The sequence below is a fragment of the Typopeltis vanoorti genome, chromosome 24 (genome assembly GCF_054136105.1).
Source record: "Typopeltis vanoorti isolate ZY-2024b chromosome 24, IOZ_Tvanoo_1.0, whole genome shotgun sequence".
Lineage (NCBI taxonomy): Eukaryota > Metazoa > Arthropoda > Arachnida > Uropygi > Thelyphonidae > Typopeltis > Typopeltis vanoorti.
The window spans coordinates 74,506,466-74,529,815 of NC_143572.1; the positions used below are offsets into that span (position 1 = coordinate 74,506,466).

The 23,350-nt window shown below is 36.5% G+C and overlaps 1 protein-coding gene across 7 annotated transcripts in view; it reads left to right on the top strand.

The window, feature by feature from the left end:
* The window catches only part of ctrip (E3 ubiquitin-protein ligase ctrip), an 817,513-nt gene that overhangs the window by 213,031 nt on the left and 581,132 nt on the right, over positions 1-23,350 (top strand). The window lies entirely within an intron of this gene.

Below are 23,350 nucleotides of genomic sequence, written 5' to 3' on the forward strand. Positions count from 1 at the left end.
CAGAGTGGATAGCATATCCTCTTTCCAACTGACCAGTTGGAGATATTTGCTTCACTTGGCAAAACCAAAAAGTATAAAGTACTTTGATGTGACTGCAATGTCCTGTATTATGGAAAACCAGAGAAATCAGTTGAGCTTCATATAGAAGAGCATATTACAGATGTCACCTATCATAGAACTAGGGCCTCAGCTCTATCCAGTCATGTTCTTAATTCTGTTGATTGTGATGGTCATTCCACCACAAACATAGTGAACCGGGATAAATCATATTTTGATGTTATGAAGCTTGAAAGGAAAATTTTGGAATCAAATTGTTCTCAAACCTGTCTACCTTAAGGTGAATCTCAACTACAACCTTTCTGATTGTTAATCTTTTGCTATTCAACTATAGTGTGCGCGAGGCCATGACCTCGGCCACATGCACAAATGTAGTTAGATCCAGAATTTCTTCAAATGATAGCAATCAATTTTTAATTTAATATTATGGCAACTGTATGCAAGTTATGTTTGTACTGTTTCTCTGCTTTTTGTACTATTAGGCACCCAACCAAGTCTTCTAGACAGACAAAAGTACTTTTCCAATTTTATAAATAAATAGATCTTAAACCATTTTTTTTTCACCATTGGCTTATATAGACACACACATATATACACACACACTGCTTAGAAGTCAACAGCCACCATAGTGTGAGAGACAAACAGCAAAGGTGCCACCTTAAGATGTAGGATCTCCTTTTCCTGTGATGACTGCAGTAATTCTACAGGGCATAGTTTCCACAATTGTAAGATAATGATCGGTGGGAATTTTTAACCATTCTTCTTGTGCGCATGTAATGAGGTCTTGGACTGTTGTGGGGAAGGCAGACATCCCTTGATCTTTCTGACACTGCAGTTCATTCTACAGATGTTCAATAGGGTTGAGATCAGGGCTCCTCTGTGGAGGCCAGTCAAGTGTGGTGACATTCATGTCCATCCATAAACCATGCAGTTACAGCAGTAACTTTAATGTAGAAGCAGAATTTGCTTCTGCCTTAAGAAACTATCTTTAACAAATTTGGTCGCATGAAACTGTCCCAAATTTGAGAAACTCTTATCCTTTGTACTTCAGCCCAATAGCCAAGGGTGCCCAATTTAGTTCGTATGGTGACTGGGGTTAAGGAATAGTCCCAATGTAGTCCATTCATGTCATAAAAGGCGACTAAAATGGATACCCAGTGCCCCGGGGGTATAGTTGAGCCTCCCTGTTTCCAGGGGATAAAAATTGGAGGCCTGGTTCTCCAGGTTGGGGGTTTGACAATGGGCTAACAACCAATTCCCTGTAAAAAAAATAATAAAATAAATAAATAAATAAATAAATAAATAAATAAATAAAAAATCTCTTGTTAAGAAAGCTATACAATTGAAAGCCGGACTGACTTCAAGGAAACAGCACATGAAAAGGTTAATGAATTTTGGAACGTGGAATGTTAGAACAATGTTACAGGTAGGCAAAATGCAAAGTATAGTGGAAGAGTTAAATATGAATTGGATGTTATATCGTTACAGGAGATAAGATGGAGAGGAAAAGGAAGAATAAATAAAGATTACATTATGTATTATAGTGTGCTGAAGAACAAGGAAATTATGGAGTAGAATTTATTGTTAGAAAGAAGATAATAAATTCAATTTTAGGATTCAACCAATAAATGAAAGAATTTGCAAGTTACAAATGAAACTGAAATTCCATAATATCACTTTTATTAATGTATGATGAAAATGCTGATGAGATTGTGATAGATCAATTTTACAAGGATTTACAAGAAACATGAAAAAATAAATAAAAATGCCACGATAATGTTATGGGAATTTTAATGCAAAAATAGGGAAAGAAGACATATTTAATGAAGTAATTGGAAACTATAGTTTATATAAAGAAACCAGTGAAAACAGAAATGGGCTTATACAATTAGCAATATCAAATAAACTTAAAATAATGAGTACATGTTTTCAACATAAGAAGATACATTTGGGGACCTGGATTATATGTAATCAAATAGATCATTTCCTACTTTCAAAAAGATGCGGAAGTTCAGTTAATGATGTACGATCATATAGAGGAGCAAATTGTGAATCTGATCATATGTTAGTTAAAATTAAATTTATATATAGAATACCAAATGTAGACCAAAAGAAAACTGAAAAGATAAAGAAATGGAACACTGAAGTATTCCAAAATAGAGAAATAATGGATAAATATCAGAAGAAAATAAGATAATATTAAAACAATAGAAAAATAATATAGAAGAAAAATGGGATTTAATCCAACAAGCAATCATGAATGCAACTGAAGAAGAAATAAGATGGTATAGGAAAAACAGAAATGAATGGTTTGATGAAGAATGTAAGGAAATAATTGAATTGAAAAACAAAACGAGGAAAAAGTACTTACAAAGGAACATACAAGAAATAATAGAGAAGAATATGAAGAGAAAAGAAAGCAGGCAAATAAAATTTGTAAAAAGAAAAAAGTGATGGATAAGGAAGTGGAACAAATAGTGCAGTATAACAAGAAAAGAGAAACTAGAAAATTCTATAAAGAATTAAAACAATTAATACATAATTTTGATACACAAATGATAGAATGTAAGGATAAAGAAGGAAAAGTATTAACTGAGAAAGAATTAGTTAAAGATGGAAGGAATATTTTAAGGAAATATTTATGATGACAGCAAGAGAAAATAAGGAATATGAAGATCAAAATAATTGTAGAAATATAGAAGAAATAATTCAAGAACCAAGTTATAAAGAAATAGTGGAAATAATAAAACAAAAGTTTTAAAGCCCCAGGAGTAATGGGATAACAGGAAAACTTATAAAGAATGCAGGTGAAACCTTATGGAAAGAAATTTATTATTTGTTATTAGATACATGGAAAGAAGAAAAAAGGCCAAATAATTGGAATAATACAACCAATATATAAAAAAGGAGCGAAGATGGATTTTCAGAACAATAGAGGAATTACATTATTGACATACAAAATCTTATCAAGTATGATATATAAAAGATTAGAACCATATATAGAGACAATAATAGAGAACACCAGTGTGGTTTCAGAAATAAAAGATCCACAATTGATAATATATTTATGCCATGAAATACATATGGAAAATGCTTAGAATATAATATAGAACTTCATAATTTATATATTGATTTCCACCAAGCATTTGATAAATTAAATAGACAAGAAATGATACATAGCCTGAAAACACTGGTAATACTAAGAAAACTTCATCATCATCAAATTCCTGCCATGTACCTCAAGGGGTGTACAGGATACGATAGTACTACATGAAAAAAGTTACATCGTTATTAATTTCCTATCTACAATTTTCCTCCAAATCAGTCTGTTACTTGTCAAGACTCCAACATTATCAGATCTTATATTTCTATCGTCTAAAGCACTTTGTACTGTATCAATCCACCTATATCTTGGTCTTCCTCTGGGTCGTTTTGCTGCCAACCTGGCAGAGAACACTTGTGTTGCTAATCTTTCTTCACCCATTCTGTTTAAGTGACCATACCACCTGAGAAGCTCTGCTAACGCATTCCTGGATGCTGACAATGTCAAGTTCTTTCCTAATATCCTCGTTTTTAATATGATATTGCTACTGATGCCATCTGTTCACGCCTCTAATCTTTCTCAGGACTCTCATATCTGTGGTCTCTAGTCTTTGGTCAGGTGAAGTAAAATTCTGACCCAGCTCTCAGATTCATAAGTTAAAACTGGTTTGAACACTGTCTTGTATACAGCTAATTTAGTGTTCCGACTAATTTCTCTCTTATTCCATATGAATTTATTCAATTGACTTCCCACCATACCAGCTTTGCTGATTCTGTTGTCTATTTCTATATTTAATTTACCATCTTCAGTAAAAATCATGCCTAAATAGCTGAAATGTTTTACTTGTTCCACAGGTTATCCATTCACAACACAGTTGACATTTTCAATGATTCTGCCTATTTTCATTGTCTTTGTCTTTTTATTGTTGATCTTCATACCATATCTATTACAACAGCTATTCAATTTAGTCAGAGAATCTTGCAAACTTGTAGCAGATTTATTTAGAAGTATATCATCATCCGCATAAAGCAAAGAGCTAACATTAACATCTCCAATTTTGATATCATGTTTAATACCACTTTCCTTCATAATGTGATCCATATAGATAATGAATAACAGAGGGGATAAGAAAACTTATTAGATTAATTAAAATTACATTATAAGGATCCAAAGGAGTAGTTAAAATACAAGGGGAATTAACAGACCCCCTTTGAAATGAATTGTGGAGTAACAAGGAGACGTACGTTCAGCAAGTTTATTTAATTTGGTACTTGAAGCAATAAAGAATTTCTCATTAATAAGAAAGTTAAGCATGAGGATTTATTAATAATAAATTAATACAAATATATGTATATGCAGACGATATAGCAATAAGTCACAGGAGAAAAGATTTAGAAGAGAAATTTGAAGAACTGAATAGAAACGCTAAAGAAGTTGAATTACAAATTAACCAACAGAAAACTAAATATATGCAATGTGGAAAGACAATAAATAAAAACATTACAAGATATAAGTGAATATAGTTTTGAAGTTGTAGATAGTTTTAAATTTTTAGGTTCATTAATAACAACAAACTATAATATATCCGAAGAAATTAATAGTAGAATCATCACTGGAAATAAGTTATTACATTTATAAAAAGTTAATGAGTAATATGATTTTTAATCGTAATTCTAAATTAAAACTTTATAAAACAATTGTAAGACCTGTAACAACATATGGATGTGAAACTGGTCAAGGGACGTCCTCCCCTACAAATAGTCCAGGACCTCATTACATGCCTACAGGAAGAATGGTCCAAAATTCCCATTGTTTGCTATCATACACTTGTGGAAAGTATGCCATGTAGAATTGCTGCAGTCATCACAGTGAAAGGAGGTCCTACATCTTATTAAGGTGGGCACCATGGCTGTTTATTCCTCACCCTATGGTGTCTGTTGACTTCTTTCCAAACAGGGTATTATATTAACTAAAATAAACTTCCGATATTTCAGCAAAGTCAAATTGCCATTGTCAGGGAACAAAATATAAAGATGCAGGCACTACACTAAGTAATGAAGATGAAGCATGTCAACTGAGAGAGTAATCCCCAAATCCTAAATAGTGCCGTATAGTGCAGTGCTTCCCAAACTTATGGATGTAAAGGCCACCTTTGGAAAAATTAAAATATTTAACGGCAATATTTATTTTTCCCCATTGGAAAAAAAAATCGAAATATAGACATGTATTGTTATAATATTTATTGTATTTATAGTCAATACAAAATATACATAGCGAATATTGCAGAAATCAAATGCAAATATTTTTAGCATCTTACATACACATTTAACATGCCACACTTAGCGTTAAAACATTTTAAATTTGTTTTCATTATTTCATGGCCCCCTCAACAAAACTAACTGCCCCCCAAGGAGGCCACGGCCCACAGTTTGGGAAGCAATGTGGGCCGTGGCCTCCTTGGGGGCAGTGGGCTAAATTGGGCATCCTTTGCTGTTGGGTTGAAGTATGAAGGATGATAGCTTCTCGAATTTGAAGCAGTTTCATGTAATCAAAATTGTTAAGATTAGGATAGTTTTTTAAGGCAGAAACAAAGAAAAGTCTTTCATATTTACATTTGCTATGATGGAGTAGAGTGGCCATCTTCCAGCATATTCTACAGTGGGTGTCCAGCGTCCTGAGTGGCTGTGGTGGAAACAGATATACTCCTTATGTTCAGCAATTCTGATGGTGGCTTGTTCTGCCTGTTTGGCCATAGTAGGATAGACTACATAAGACCTGCTAGGTCTAGGGGCTGTGGCTGATCTTTGGTGGAAGGGATAAGGCACTGATGTGCTAATAGGTTTTGCTACCTTTTGTGTATTGGTCAAATATTAAAAAAATCTTCCTGGGTCTAGCTCTCGCTGATGAGACCTCAAAAATCAGCCATGTTGGTAGTGATCCTTTTAATAATGCATAATAGTATATACATCTGAAAGTAAATGTGTTTTGTATTATGAGATGGTGAGGAAGTTGATGTGAAACGTATATAGCATCTATATACAAAGTAGACTAGTTGTGATGATACCACATACACACAAACTTTGTTTGCTTATACTTGGGGGAAGGATTAAAACAAGAATATAATTAGTCATAGGAAAAGTGGATGTTAAAGATCCAGCATTATTTCGAACTTATAAAAGTTTTGTAAAATTTGACCTGAGAGTTTACGAGAATACAAACCTCGGCATTGAAGTTGCCTTAGCTTGCACTACTTAAAAGAACATGACTGCTGCCCAATCTCCTGTATGTTTGCCTTTTATTAGTGCATTTTTTAAGGTTTCACTGGCCTGACAGCTGTTTAGAACTAGTTGGTTCTCTTCAGAGACCAGGCAGAAACCTTAAGAGAGCAAAAACTCTCATTCAGTGCTAAAGAAATCATACGTCAATGAAATGTATTTTTTCATGCTTTGGTAGCGATTTATAATTTTAAGTAGTGCAAGCTAAGACACCTCCGATGCTGAGAATTCTATTCTCATAAGCTATCAGGTCAAATTTTATTAAACTGTCATAAATTTCTACAAACATTAGGCTTTGAAATATTGTTGGATCTCTAATATCCACTTTTCCTATATAATTTTACATTGCCAAAATGAAGCCATATTGCTCTTTCTTTAGTTATATAATTTGTCTATTATAAATTTACTTTGCAACAAAGCAAAAATAATCTTCCGTCCAAAGTATTTCAATAATACGGTGATACACTATTTTACTACTTGTATATGGAAAATATGACTTCTACATTAATTTAGCCATGATATCTCCTGGGCCTAACTTCTACTGATGTGACCTTAAAAGTTGAATAAGCACACTTTAAAGTATGTGCTCAACTAATATACATGTGTAAAATTCACTGCCTTAATCTCCAGGCCTACATGAAACAAGGTATTGTTCCCAACTTGATTGAATTTATATCACCTCTTCTCCATGTCTACACAGTTCTTTGCAGACAATACATTGCAGGAAAATTGTTCACAGGGAAAGATTCTTTGCTAGAAAATTGAAGTAATATTACAGGTATAATTTCTTGGCAAATTCCCATTTTACTCCTTTAAGTAGACTATTATTTTTATGGCTATATATCATATAGCCTAACTTTTGTTTAGGAGTGAACCTTTTTCACAATGTCATTGGCTTTTTACTCAAATCTTAGGGCATTACTGATGTGTTATATGAAGGTGGTCTGAAAAGTTCTCAGCCTCAACCATAGATGGGAACACTCGGGGAGATTTTTTTTTTTTCTAAGTTGGTACATCTGTCATAAGCATTCATGTGAAATTGTAAGTCATTCTATCGAGTAGTTTGTTTTTTAGCTGCCTGAAGCAAAAGTGTATTTTTTAAGGTTTCACTTTTTGTCTGTATCCCTTGAAATGGATAAAATTGAGTATCGTGCACTTATAAAATTCTTTGTAAAAGAAGGTTTAACACCAAAAGGAATTCATTCGAAGTTCATAAAAGTTTATGGGCACTCTTTTCCTTCATTTTCAATAATTAAGAAATGGGCTGCTGAGTTTAAACGTGGCCATACCAGCCTTGAAGATGATCCACATGAAGGACATTCAAAAAGTGTAACAATACATTTTTGGAAATTATGGAGACAACTACCGTGTATGAATAAAAACTTTAGTTTACTATTACTAAAATTTTACAATTCGACGTTTCGACCTTTATGTTAAGGTCATCTTCTGGAGTGTACAAATATACACAGGAAACAAGCTATACCACAATCATACTTTTTTTCAATATGTTGCAAGTAAAAGGAAAAATGCTCATGGTAGAATGATCTTAAAAAATGCTGAGGGTAGGGAGGTAACTGAATCAGTTGATATTGTGAAATTACTGAGCGAGCACTTTGCAAGAGTATATCACCCAGGTGGTGACTTTGCAGGAATGGAAGAACCAACAGCTTATACTGGAATTGTGATGAATGAAGTAGAGGTAACTAGTCTATTACAGAACCTCAATGTCAATACATCTGTGGGATTGGATGGTATACCAGCTCGTGTCGTACGTGAAGCGGCCAAAGAATTGTCAGTGCCCTTGACCATTTTGTTTAATTTGAGCCTGAGGACTGGGTCAGTCCCAAGGGGGTGGAAAGAGGGGAAAATAATTCCACTGCACAAAGGTGGTTCCAAGGCTGCTGTTGAAAATTACCGGCCAATCAGCATAACAGGAGTCATTATCAAGGTCTTAGAGAAAATAGTCAAGAGGAAAATACAAGATTGGATAGAAGAAAATGGGATACTGTATCGGGGACAGCATGGTTTTGTGAAGGGTAGGTCATGCCTCAGTAACTTGCTCACGTATTATAACACAGTGACGGCTGAACTGGATAAGGGTAATGGGTTTACGGTGATTCTACTGGACCTTGCCAAGGCCTTTGACAGGATACCACATGGAATTCTAATCAGTAAATTGGGGCATATGGGGATGGACATAGGGTTGGTGAGATGGATAGGAGGGTGGTTGACGGAGAGATATCAGAGAGTGGTTTACTCAGGAGTAGAGTCCACAAGACGGCCTGTGACTAGTGGTGTGCCACAAGGATCTGTTCTTGGACCACTGCTGTTTAATTTGTTCATAAATGATATAGGAAAGGATCTGAGAGGAACAGTTCATTTGTTTGCGGATGATGCGAAGTTGGGTAGGGCAATAGTGAATACAGATGACGTCAAATTTTTGCAGGATGATTTGGATAGATTGGAGGTCTGGGCTAAGGAGAATGGATGTCAGTTTAATGTGGCAAAATGTAAGGTTATGCATTTTGGGGTGAAAAGATTGGAGGCAGTTTACTGCATTGGTGGAACCGTGCTCCAGGAAATTGATGAGGCACGAGATTTAGGAGTGTTGGTAGATAAGGAATTGAAATTTAGGGGACACATTGCAAAAGTGGCCAAATCAGCTCATCAAATCACTTGGTTGCTGAAGAATACGTTGACAAGCAGAGACAAGCAAGTTATTGTTCCTCTGTATCGAGCCTTGATAAGACCCCATCTAGACTACTGTGCTCAGATTTGGTCACCTAGGTTTCTTCTTGATGGGGAGGAGGTGGAGAGGATCCAGAGGCGAGTGACCAAGATGATAGCAGGTCTGTGGAATGAACCGTATGAGAACAGGTTGAGGATTTGTGGGTTGTAAAAATTGGTTGATAGGCGGAGGAGGGGAGATATGATTGAGACATTCAAATTACTAAAGGGTTTCTATAAAATTAATTCAGAAGATATTTTTGAGAACAGGGCTGGTTGTGGGAGGACTAGGGGACATCCATGGAAACTGGGCAAAAGTGTGGTTAGTAAAGGTGTTAGAGCTGGGTTCTTTACTTTTAGAGTAGTGAATGAGTGGAATGCGCTCCCTGAGTCTGTGGTGGATGCTGTGACAGTGAATGAGTTTAAGGCGAGGTATGATAGGTACTGTATGAATGTCAAATAGTTGTGATGAATATGATTTGGGGCCTCCCTCGATGAGTCTAATGACTCCCTGGAGTTGCCCGTAATAATTGTAATAATACTGGTTCGTTAAAGACACTGACTAACCGCTACCACAATTGTTGGCCTGACCTCTGGTGAAAAAAAAAAAAAAAAAAAAATTATACATCAGCGCTAAAGTCCTATTATTTGTGTTGTCTACTATATACTAACATTATATTAACATCATTCCAGCCAGTTGGAGTGGAATGGTTTTTAATAATAGCAGATTGGCTAGAGTCCTGACTTGTGTTGAATCTTTCAAATTAGGTTGGCTGAATGTGTGCCATCCAGATCCTTGGAATTTTCATACCATCTTTGTTGTTGATGTTTGGGTGGTTTATCAGGATTTCGCAGGATTCTTTAAATTTTCTTTCGTACCATGTTTTTGTACGGTGTAAGGAGCAGGTGCTTTTCCAGTTGATTTGGTGTAAGGTGTTGAGTGCGTGGTCTGAGAGGCCTGCTTCACCAAAATGGTTATATTTAATGTGTCTAATGTGTTCTTTTTTGCGTATAGGGATTGTCCGTCCTGTTTCACCAATGTATGGTAAGTTACAGGTGCAGCGGATGCAATAGACTCCAGGATGTGCTAATGGGAGGAGAGGGTCCTTAGAGGAGCTGAATATAGTTTTAAGTTTAGTGGGTGGTTTAAAGGTGGCATTAAGGTTATAATGTTGTAGGATTCTGTTGATTTTTTCTGATAACCCTTTAATGTATGGGATGGCTATGGTTTTACTGTAGTCTAGATTCATTTTTGTTGTGGTTTTATAGAGTATTTTATTGACAGTATTTTTGTTATAGCCATTGTTTATGAATGTGTCACTAATGATTTTTAGTTCTTGTTTCAGGGCCTGCTGGTTAGAGCAAATAGTTGTGGCTCTGTTTTTAAGGGTGTTTATGACTCCATATTTTTGTGCTGGGTGGTGATATGAATTCGCATGTATGTATTGGCCCGTGTGTGTAGGTTTTCGGTAGACCGTGAAGGATAGATTGCCTGAAGGAAGACGTGTAACTAGTGTGTCTAGGAACGGGAGCGAATTTTGGTTTTCGATTTCGATGGTAAATTGTATGCGTTCGTGTTGTTTGTTTAGGTGGCTGAGGAATGTGTTTAGCGTTTGTCGACCGTGCGGCCAGATCGCGAACACGTCGTCAACGTATCTGAGCCAGATTGTCGGTCGAAGCGTGGCGGAATCAAGAGCCCTTTGCTCAAAGGTTTCCATGTAGAAGTTCGCGATTGGGGGGGATAATGGTGAGCCCATGGCCGTACCTTCCTTTTGTAGGTAGAATTTGTTTTGCCACACGAAGTAACCGGACTTTAGTACGTGGGCAAAGAGGGCCGTAATGTCGGGCGGAAATTTGTTTTGTAGTAGGAGAATTGTGTCATTGATGGGGACATTAGTGAAAAGGGCAGAAACGTCAAAACTGACTAATAAGTCGTCTTTGTCGAGTGTTATGTTTTTGGTTATGTTTATAAAGTGTTGTGTGTTTTTTATGTAGTAGGGGGAATGACCTACCAACTCCTTGAGTGTTGCCGCTAATTTCTTGGCTAGGTGGTAATTGGGACTGTCTATTCCTTCCACTATTGATCGAAGGGACACAGTTAAAAAACTCAAACCCCACTATGCCCGCCCCCCCAGAATATATGGGGTTCCGAAAATACACAAACAAAATGTGCCCCTTCGACCAATAGTGGAAGGAATAGACAGTCCCAATTACCACCTAGCCAAGAAATTAGCGGCAACACTCAAGGAGTTGGTAGGTCATTCCCCCTACTACATAAAAAACACACAACACTTTATAAACATAACCAAAAACATAACACTCGACAAAGACGACTTATTAGTCAGTTTTGACGTTTCTGCCCTTTTCACTAATGTCCCCATCAATGACACAATTCTCCTACTACAAAACAAATTTCCGCCCGACATTACGGCCCTCTTTGCCCACGTACTAAAGTCCGGTTACTTCGTGTGGCAAAACAAATTCTACCTACAAAAGGAAGGTACGGCCATGGGCTCACCATTATCCCCCCCAATCGCGAACTTCTACATGGAAACCTTTGAGCAAAGGGCTCTTGATTCCGCCACGCTTCGACCGACAATCTGGCTCAGATACGTTGACGACGTGTTCGCGATCTGGCCGCACGGTCGACAAACGCTAAACACATTCCTCAGCCACCTAAACAAACAACACGAACGCATACAATTTACCATCGAAATCGAAAACCAAAATTCGCTCCCGTTCCTAGACATACTAGTTACACGTCTTCCTTCAGGCAATCTATCCTTCACGGTCTACCGAAAACCTACACACACGGGCCAATACATGCGAATTCATATCACCACCCAGCACAAAAATATGGAGTCATAAACACCCTTAAAAACAGAGCCACAACTATTTGCTCTAACCAGCAGGCCCTGAAACAAGAACTAAAAATCATTAGTGACACATTCATAAACAATGGCTATAACAAAAATACTGTCAATAAAATACTCTATAAAACCACAACAAAAACGAATCTAGACTACAGTAAAACCATAGCCATCCCATACATTAAAGGGTTATCAGAAAAAATCAACAGAATCCTACAACATTATAACCTTAATGCCACCTTTAAACCACCCACTAAACTTAAAACTATATTCAGCTCCTCTAAGGACCCTCTCCTCCCATTAGCACATCCTGGAGTCTATTGCATCCGCTGCACCTGTAACTTACCATACATTGGTGAAACAGGACGGACAATCCCTATACGCAAAAAAGAACACATTAGACACATTAAATATAACCATTTTGGTGAAGCAGGCCTCTCAGACCACGCACTCAACACCTTACACCAAATCAACTGGAAAAGCACCTGCTCCTTACACCGTACAAAAACATGGTACGAAAGAAAATTTAAAGAATCCTGCGAAATCCTGATAAACCACCCAAACATCAACAACAAAGATGGTATGAAAATTCCAAGGATCTGGATGGCACACATTCAGCCAACCTAATTTGAAAGATTCAACACAAGTCAGGACTCTAGCCAATCTGCTATTATTAAAAACCATTCCACTCCAACTGGCTGGAATGATGTTAATATAATGTTAGTATATAGTAGACAACACAAATAATAGGACTTTAGCGCTGATGTATAATTTTTTTTTTTTTTTTTCCCCACCAGAGGTCAGGCCAACAATTGTGGTAGCGGTTAGTCAGTGTCTTTAACGAACCAGTATGATTGTGGTATAGCTTGTTTCCTGTGTATATTTGTACGCTCCAGAAGATGACCTTAACATAAAGGTCGAAACGTCGAATTGTAAAATTTTAGTAATAGTAAACTAAAGTTTTTATTCATACACGGTAGTTGTCTCCATAATTTCCAAAAATGCATTCGGATCACCGTGCAAGCCTAAAAGAAAGGAGTGTAACAATACCTTTTTGAATCGTTGATCAAGTGCACAATATGGTATTGGATGACCAGCGAGTCAAAGTGCGTGAAATTGCTGAGACTATAGGCATTTCAAAAGAACGTGTAGGATATATTTTCCATGAAGAATTGCAAATGAAAACGCTTCACACAAAATGGGTACTGCACTTGCTCACGGCAGATCAAAAATGCACTCACAAGAAAATCTCTGAACAGTGCTTGAGATGTTATAACAAGAACACCTAGATTTATTACTACGGATGAGATATGGATTATTCACCATTACACACCAGAATCCAAAAGCAGTCAAAACAGTGGACAGAAGTCGGTTGTTCAGCACCAAAGAAGACAAAGTCGGTTCCATCAGCAGGAAAGGTGTTTTGGGATGCTAATGGTATTTTTTTTTATTAATTATATTGAAAAGGGTAAAACAATAACCGGGGAATATTATTCCGATCTTTTAACCAGACTAGACGAAAAAATTCGTGAGAAAAGACCCGGTTTGCAGAAGAAAAAAATCAACTTTCATCAGAACAATGAACCTGCCTACAAAGCTGTTTTTGGCAATGGGAAAATTAAGGGATCTTCACTATGAAGTGTTGGAACATCCACCCTATTCCCCAGATTTGGCTCCCTCTGACTTCTTTCTCTTCCCAAAACTAAAACTCTTCCTTGCTGGTCAGCATTTTTCTTTGAATCAAGAGTTGATTGTAGCTAGAGGGGTATTTTGCAGATCTTACTGAAAATCACTACAGGGACGGGATAATGGTGCTGGAGCATCTGCTGGAATAAATGTGTCTTAAGGGCGATTATGTTGAAAAATAAATGTTTTCATTTTTAGGCTAAGCACTATTCAGACTACCCTCGTATGAAGAATAGTATAGGAGGAAAATTTGGACATACCTTTTTGGATGTTGTTGACTGTCTCCTTATCCCGGCGATATGCATTCATCTGCTGTTAAGCTGTTCAAGGAAGGTGGTTTGGTAAAAGTGGGGATACAGCAATGTGGGGGAATTATTTGAAAAAACTCGGGTTTTTTATATGTATAATATTGTTATTATTAAGGGTGGGTAGAGAATGCTTTGGTGGGGGGGGGGGGTGAGAGAAGGATGTGACAATATAAACTATTTTTTTGTGTAGAGGAAGGATTGATGAGAAAAGGTCGGGTGGGAGCAACACAGTATGAGCTTTTTCGCCAGTGCGTGATTTTGGAACTCATGGGGGAAGTGGAGGCTTTGTCATGTTGGGTTGGTGTTTCTGTCTTTGGTGTGCTTGTGTTATGTGCTATTGATCGGAGTTGTGATCTAATTTTTATGTTATGGAGCTTCCAACTCTCCGAGATTATGTATGTTCGGTGGACGTTTATTGAGTATGTCACATTTTATGGCTATCATTTCCGATATTCTAAACATTGTTTCGTTATCTTGTATGTGTGTATGTAATATTGTAATAATTCGCATGTGAAAAACAAATGCAAATCAAGAAATATTTTCGAAAATATAGCTTCTTTACTTATTTTTCTATTATTTATTTAATTTTATTAAATAAATAATAGAAAAATTAGATTTTATTAAGCTTTTTTATTATAATTTTATTCTGCATAAAGTGAAATTAATATTTTTATTTCACTGATTGGCAAGTTCCGTAATTTCTGCTATTTCTTAAAAAGTTAATTATTTATTTATTTCATGCTTAGATATTACAGCTTCTGTAGATGGGATATTACTATTTTACAAAAAAACCATGATAGAATTGTTAGGGAGTAAATTTATATATGTGTTCATTTGAAAAAACCTGGGTTTTTTATGTATAAGGATGACTCTAGAGATATCTGATGTGATGCCCGATGCAATTTTAAGTTGAGCAGCTCTTACATTTTTTTTTAAATGTACAGGTGTCCCACGATTCATGCAAATAATTGGTTGTATGAAATAATTGCGTAAAGTGAGTTGAATTTAGCATGGATGAGATAGGGATTTCTTCAGAAGGATAAAAAAAAATGAAAACTTTACACCTGTGAGCAAAAGACATTTTAATGAATGAATTATTTAAACTTATAAACAAAACACACAAATTTTGTCGAGATTGAACACTTGTTGATGCAAATAACCATGTTCCTGAATTATATTTAGAAATTTTACTATAAAGTTTTCAGCAGCAGCGCAGCATCATTAGCTCCTGCAGCCTCGCCAGTCAGCTTGAGATTATGGAAACCATGTCGTACCTTGAAATGTTCAAACCACCCAGCACTTGCAGCAAAAGATTGCACTTTAGGATCAGGCTCTATAGCATTCAAATCATCAAACAAATTTTTTGCTTTAGCCTGGATAATCAAGATGGATAATGGAACAGCACGTTGATTTTCATGTTCAAACCATTGGGTCAACATCCTTTCCAATTTCTCCATAAATGGTACCCTTATCTGTGATATCTTAGTTGTCAACATTCACGTCGCGCTTTTACAACTTTCTTTTATTTTCTCTGCTTGATTTCTTATTGTTCTTAAAGTTAATTCTGAAATTCCTGTAGCTCTGACTATGGCGACTGTTTTCCTCTATTGTTATAGCTTTCTCTGTTTTTTAGTCTTGGAAGTATTTTGATCACAATTACCTCTTTTTTCCATAATGTTTGCATTGCAGAGGACTCCAACAATGGAACTTACTAGTTCTATACATTCTCTGAGACTGATATGCAGCACGATGCCACCTTGTCAAAGAGGTGCGCACACAGTCACGTGACCACGCACAGGGTGACTGCGAAATTGCTACCAGTTGCATTTTTTAAAATTAACCTTTTAAAATCGCGTTATAGTGAAAATGTGTAAAGTGAGATCGCGTATAACGAGGGAAACCTGTACTTAAAATTTAAAGGTTAAAAAATCCAAGCACACATTTTTATGTAAAAAAGTGTGATATGACAATATATGTACTTTGAAAAATACATACAGGGTGTTCGGGATAAATTTGACATATTTATAATTAATTATATTTTTCCGTAAGTTACATGTATTAACACACACTTCTCTTCATTTAAAAGTTTGGACCCTTCTTCATTCATATACAAGATGTCAGAAAGGATGGATAGCTGGAACCCACCTGAATCATGGAAGAGAATAACTTGTATCATGATGATTCGTGCCCGCCATCAAAATAAGGATATTACGACTGCTGCCCAATGCTCCCTGAATACAGTAAAAACAATCAGGCATGAACTAGAGACTTGCAATGGTGACTACGAGGATGTAGCAAGAAGAAAGATCCCTAGCAGACGATCTGATTGCGTTCGTACAGCAGAATTCCTCGCAAATCTGCAGGAACAGGTGTTGAAGAACCCTGGCATTGGAATTCGGGCTTTGTTCGTGGAGTTGCTAACTGTAGTCAAGCCCTGGATAACAAGGGTAGCCAATGGTAGGCCGTATGTATGGCAGCAGGATTCGGCCCCTTGCCACACCTCTGGGAAAAGTCAAAAATGGTTGTCTGAAAATTTCTACGACTTCACCAGTCCAAATGTTTGGCCTCCAAACTCCCCAGACCTTAACCCCATGGATTATTTTGTATGGGGCGCAGTTGAAAAAGACACCAATCGCACTTCCAGTAATACAAAAGCCCAGTTAATGGATAAAATTAAAACAGTTTTTGCGGCCCTTCCCAGGGAGACTGTAGCATCAGCTTGTTCGAGGTTCCGAAGCAGAATTGAAGCTGTGATCGATGCTAATGGTGGTTATTTTGAGTAAATCTTGTTGATAGTATTGTAATTAACTCTGCCTGTAATGTTTTTTTGTCAATTCATTAAATTTAATAGATACAAAGAAGATTTTCTTTTTCCTTACGAAACTGTCAAATTTATCCCGAACACCCTGTATATCAACCTCCCAACTGGTCAGGATGTCTATATATTTCCAGCAAAATCTGGATGCAATGCATGCTATCTGGTGAAAGAACATGGATAAGAAGTGAAATTTGGCCATCATGTCCATTAAAAGGTGCAATAATTCTTTATGCTGAAGAGAACCAGATTATCTCATGATCATTAGCTGCATCTCATTTGCCTATAACAAGAAACGCAGTTCCTTGTTCTATGCTGGGTAACTGGACTTTTAGTTATATTGGATAGACTAAAAATATAGAAATTATTTATTATTATTAACATCCAACCTCCATGGAATCAGAGACTCATCATGGGAGGTACACACTATTGCACACAATGCTCATACCAACCATGCCTTAAAATGATTCAATGTGTCTACATTCACAACACACTCGGCAATTCATTCCACTCACCAACCACTCTCCATGCAACGAACTTGTTCGTCACTCTTCTGCTCACGCCCTCATTACAGAGTTTCCAGCTCCAGCGATGGCCTTTTGTTCTTCTTTCCTCTCTCATATCTTCCCCTCTTCCTCCTATTCACGAGGCTTTGCAATTTACATTCTCTCAATCTCTCCTCGTAATCCACATTCCAAAGACTACTGACAACCTTTGTGAATCTTCTCTGGACCCTTTCCTCATCACCATGAAAACCCAGAGACCAAATCTGTGCACAATAATCCATATGAGGCCTCTTTTGCTATTCATGAGGATTTGTAACACACATTCCCTCAATTTCAAAATCCCAATATCATATTGTTATCTGCCTTTGTATTTTTATTTGTGGGTTCCTCATTCCCTCAAAAACCTGGAGATCAGATATAAGTACAATACTCTGCATGCAATCATATCAAGGCCATGTAGAGAAGCTCCATGACTAGGGCTTCTAAATTCTCAATATTATTTAATTGTCAGTAATCAAGAATGAGAAAGTGAGTTACTGAGAATTCTGGATAACTGTACTTTATTGATTTAATATTTGCAGTTTCTCTTAAATAAGAATTTTTATTGGTCATAAAACATTATTATTATTATTATTATTATTATTATTATTATTATTATTATTATTATTATTATTGTAGAAACATCTCCATGGAGTCCAAAGACTCATTAACTTCAAAGATCACCTCTTGTTCTTCCCCCTATAGCAAAATGCTGAAACATTTCCTGCCACCAATCCTATGAAACTGGTTAAGTAACTTAAATGTTTCTATCATATCCCCTCTTTTTTGCCTATCAACCAACTTCTGCAATCCATACATCCTCAATCAGTCCTCGTAGCAAGCCATGACTTCAGACTTCTCAGTTGCTTCTGACTCTTTTCCACCACTTTTTCATGCCAAGAAACCCAAGAAACCAGACCTGAGCAAATTAATCCAGATGTGGGTGTATCAAGGGCTTATAAAGAGGAATAATAACTTCTTTATATCGCTACTTGTTACTGTTCCCAAATCTCTAGCTTCATCTCCCGGAGTATAGTTCCATTAATGTGGTATTTTTTATTTTTGTTTTCTCCTTTTATTGAACAATTTTTAATGTTCAATAAAATCTTACATACTTTAGTCACTTAAATATTACATTACCTTGGAGAACTAATGTCAATTTTAATTTTTTTGTGCTCATTTAGTGTAATCGGTTAGTCGACATTACATTTTATTTTTTCTCAAAGAACTTAATTCAAGATAATTATTTGAAATATTTTGGGGAAAAAAATTTCCTTCCGGACATGTATAATGCTATGCATTATGGGATACTGAGGCACTGGATATGAAGCCAATAGCCTCTACATAAAAGTAGCATAATTGAGGAGATACTTCACATGCAAAATTTGTTTGCTCACACTTAGATGAAATAATAAAACAATCCGGGGTAAACGGAACATTATACAGAGCAATACATACCCTATATTTAAGTTGTAAGTCAGCAGTTAGAATTGAAGTAAATACAGGAAGATGGTATGTAAAATCTGGGTAAGACAAGGATCCATATTATCTCCACTCTCATTCATCATCTATATGGATTGCATTATGAAAGAAAGTGGCATTAAACTGAATATTATAATTGGAGATATCAAATTTAGTTCTTTGCTGTATGCAGATGATGTATAGTATGCCCACAGATTCGAGACCCTTCGACACTTCTGCGCATGTCATAAAAAGGAGAATCCATTCCGATAATAGGGTAATCAATCCGTCTTCTAGGATGAGTTGTTTATTATTACACATCGGAAAATTGACTTCTCTTTTATGAACATTGTAGTTTTAAAGTGGTAACTATTTTGCTTGTATAACAGTTGAGAAATTTTATCTATAAAGCATGTGATTTCGCATGTTGGCGACCAATTTGTATGTCCTTCATTTCTTTCTCCCCTTCAGCATGAATCAACCATTCTTGGCACCAAGCCAAGAGCAGCTCTACAAAGTGTGGGTGAACTATACTCATAAACACATCTTGTGCAAATATCCAGGATTCTCTAAATTGAATAACAGCTGTAATGAATTTGGCATAAAAATCAGCAATAAAAAACTGAAATTATGAGTCAGTAATATAGGAAACTTCATCTGCATTCTGAACGAATATAGAACATGTAAAATGTTTCATCTGTTTTAGTTTTTAGTGAAGATGTCAAATTAAATTTGGAAATAGACAATAGAATAAGCAAAGCAGGTATGGTTGGGAGCCAGTTAAGTAATTTTATATGGAATAAGAGAGAAATTAGCCAAAAAACACTAAATTGCAGTATACAAGGCAGTGTTGAAATCAATTTTAAGTTATGGGTCTGAGAGTTCGGTTAGAAATAAAGCACTTGATCAGAGATTAGAGACCGTAGATATGAGAGTTCTGAGAAAGATTAGGGGAGTAAATCAATGGCAGAATCATATTAAAAATGAAGATATTAGGAAGGATGTGTGAGCAGTGCTAATCTAAGGTGATATGGTCACTTAAAAGAATGGGAGGGGAAAATTTAGCAAAATAGCATATCTGCTGTTTTGTTCTAATAAGGCACCACCTAGACCTTGGACTTACTAGGTCTTTTTCCTTCCATCACAAGTATCTTATTAAGAACAAAATGTTAAATATGACAATATTGGAGTGGTGATAAGCAATAGAATATTTTGGAGGAAAATTGTTGATAGGAGGTTAATGGTGTAAACTTATTTATATAGTGCTGTCATAGCACTATTATCTATTGTTATTTTCAGTTTTGTATACTTGTATTGTAAGTATTGGGTCAATCACTCGAATATAATCACTCTCAAATAGGTCTTTGAATGAGCCTTTGAAAAATTAATTCGGGCTACTAATATATCTGATTATTACTTTACCTTTAACTAATCCTATCTTATACTTGACCCTCTTTTGTCCTTTCTTAACTCTGTCCCTAGTTCCGGCTGTATACAAAGCAGGCCTTAAGGTTACTATTGTCTGATTTGCAGTTCGCCAAAATTCTCGTACTTCTCAACTAGACAGATTTGTTTGATTATCCACTGCACCAATCTAATGGAATTAATATAGTCTGAGAATTTTAGGAATGGGAACATTCCTAAAATTCTCAGAACTCACCTTAGATTGAAATCGTCCAGATAAAGATTCCTCCAGTCGCGACGAGAATCGAACTTAGACCTATTCCAATCGAAGGGCGCAATGTACCATTGTTCTTCCATGGTACCGTGGTTATGATGTGTTTTTGCGAGGAGAGGCTTGACTTCAAAGTGATCCAAGAAGAGAAATCTCATCTTGTATTTCTCATCTCATATTTCTCACAAAAAGAAAAATTTCTTTTTTGTAAGAAATATGACAGAACTGGGTTTTACTAACATTGAAACTAATGAGGTTATCTGAACCCCATTGGAGGAAGATCGCTTGGAGATCAGAATTGAGTGCGGTGGTTGATGTTCCATAGGTTGAGGTGAGTTATGTAGAGTAAGGTTTATCAAATGAAAGGGAGGAGTGTCAGGCAGGCAGCCACAATAAGCCCTTTATCCAATTCGGAAAGATCCTTTGTTTTTCCATCGTCAACACTGGAGGTCAACTGAAGTAGGTCATTGATATGTAACAGGAAGAGGGTTGGCAAGAGAACAGAACCTTGTTGAACTCTGGTATTAGTTGGTGAGAGGATAAGGAACCATCTAAACTGCAGACATCCTGAGACAGACCAAATGATGGAAGTTTGCTTAGAAGCCTTTGTGCCATACCTAGTCAAAAGCTTTGAAGATATCAAATCCAATCACTTCACTAAATTGAATTCACTAAACTTTTCCATGGTATTTATTCAAAGATGGGTGACATATGTGAGCAGCTCTCTTGTTGTTCAGCAGCAATGGAATCTACACTGGTGGTCGTTTATTATCTGGTGCCTTCAAGGTAGTGTAGGAGCTCAGAATTGTTGGTTCTCTTCGTTACTTTAGGACTGAGGTGAGTGAGATAGAGTGGGAGTTTGACAGCAGTGATTTGTTTCCTATACTAGTACTCCTTTGTTCTCCTATACCTCTGTCCCTTCATTTTCCTGCTTTTGACAACTTCTGTCAAGTTCCTTGAAGTGGCATGTGCGCACCACTCTCATACCACAATCCATTTCCTCTTCACAAAAATAAAATGTCATAACCCCTGAACTAAGACATCTTGACTGCCATTGTTCTTATCAGCACCATAACACAATACATTTTATAAATCTATCCAAAATGAGTACTCTCGATCATACCATCATACACAAAGATACTGCTATCATAATTATTAATAATATCATGTCATGTGTTATATATTAAAACAAATTGTTCATCTGCAAGCCCATGTTCACTGCCACTTAAGTACACACCATCTGGCAGTTTTTTGGAACAGTCTTCTTCTCACATATTCCTAAAGAATATTCTGAAGGTAATTTAAAGTGATTTGATTTCTATTCAGTATTAACAAATTTCTTCAACTATATGTTATCCAAAATGTTAATGTACTCATTGTTGAATAACCTGACATAAACAAACTAATTATGACAGCTGAACCGAATTATCTAGTATATTGTTTTATCCTACAGTGCATCAAACATGATGATATGCATCGTTTGGGAAAATAGCACACTCGTTCATATATAAAAGGAATGATATTCCTTTAATATAGAGAATGTAAATTCATGTTTAGCATCTTATGAAATCACATGTACTTTATATGATAATTTGCTCTTCTTAAAGAATAAAATAGTTGCGTAGTGTTTTAATTCCTGTAGTGAGAATATAGATAGTTGACCTTTTTTTATTATTATTATTATTATTATTTCCGGCGACTCCAGGGAGTCCTTAGACTCATCGAGGGAGGCCCTAAACATCATGTCCACACAACTATACTACATTCTCACAGTATCTATCATATCCGTCTACAGTAGTGATGTAGTTTGAAACCTTTGGCAAGTGAGATCACCGTCATAGCACCCACAACAGACTCTAGCAGCTTATTCCACTCATTTACCACTCTAAAAGTAAAGAACCCAGCTCTAACACCCCTGCTAACCACACTCTTGCCCAGCTTCCATAGGTGTCCCCTAATTCTCCCATCACCAGTCCTGATCTCAAAAATATCCTCTGAATTAATCCTATAGAATCGCTTTAGCAGTTTGAATGTCTCAATCATATCTCCCCTTTTCTGCCTATCAACTAGTTTCTGCAACCCACAAATCTTCAACCTGTTCTCATATGGTTCATTCCATAGACCTGCTATCATCTTAGTCACTCGCCTCTGGATCCTCTCCACCTCCTCCCCATCAAGAAGGAACCAAGGTGACCAAATCTGGGCACAGTAGTCGCGATGAGGTCTTATCAAGGCTCAGTACAGAGGTACAATAACTTGCTTGTCTCTGTTCGTCAAGGTATTTTTCAACAACCAAGTGAGTTGATGAGCTGATTTAGCTTACTTTTGCAATGTGCCCCCTAAACTTCATCTCCCTATCCACCAACACTCCCAAGTCCCTGGCCTCATCAATCTCCTGGAGTACAGTTCCACCAATGTGGTATACTGCTGCTAATCTTTTCATCCCAAAATGCATAACCTTACATTTTGCCACATTAAATTGACATCCATTCTCCTTAGCCCAGAACTCCAATCTATCCAAGTCATCCTGCAAGATTTTGACATCTTCTGCATTCACTATCGCCCTACCCAACTTTGCATCATCAGCGAACAAATGAACTGTTCCACTTAGATCCTTCCCTATATCGTTAATGAACAGATTAAACAGCAGTGGTCCAAGAACAGAACCCTGCGGCACACCACTAGTCACAGGCCGTCTTTTGGACTCTACTCCTGAATAAACTACTCTTTGATATCTCTCCATCAACCACCCACCTATCTATCTCACCAACCCTATATCCATTCCCATATGTTGTAGTTTAGGATTAGAATTCCATGTGGTATCCTGTCAAATGCCTTTGCCAGGTATAGCGGTATAGCAGTATCACTGTAAACCCATTTCCCTTATC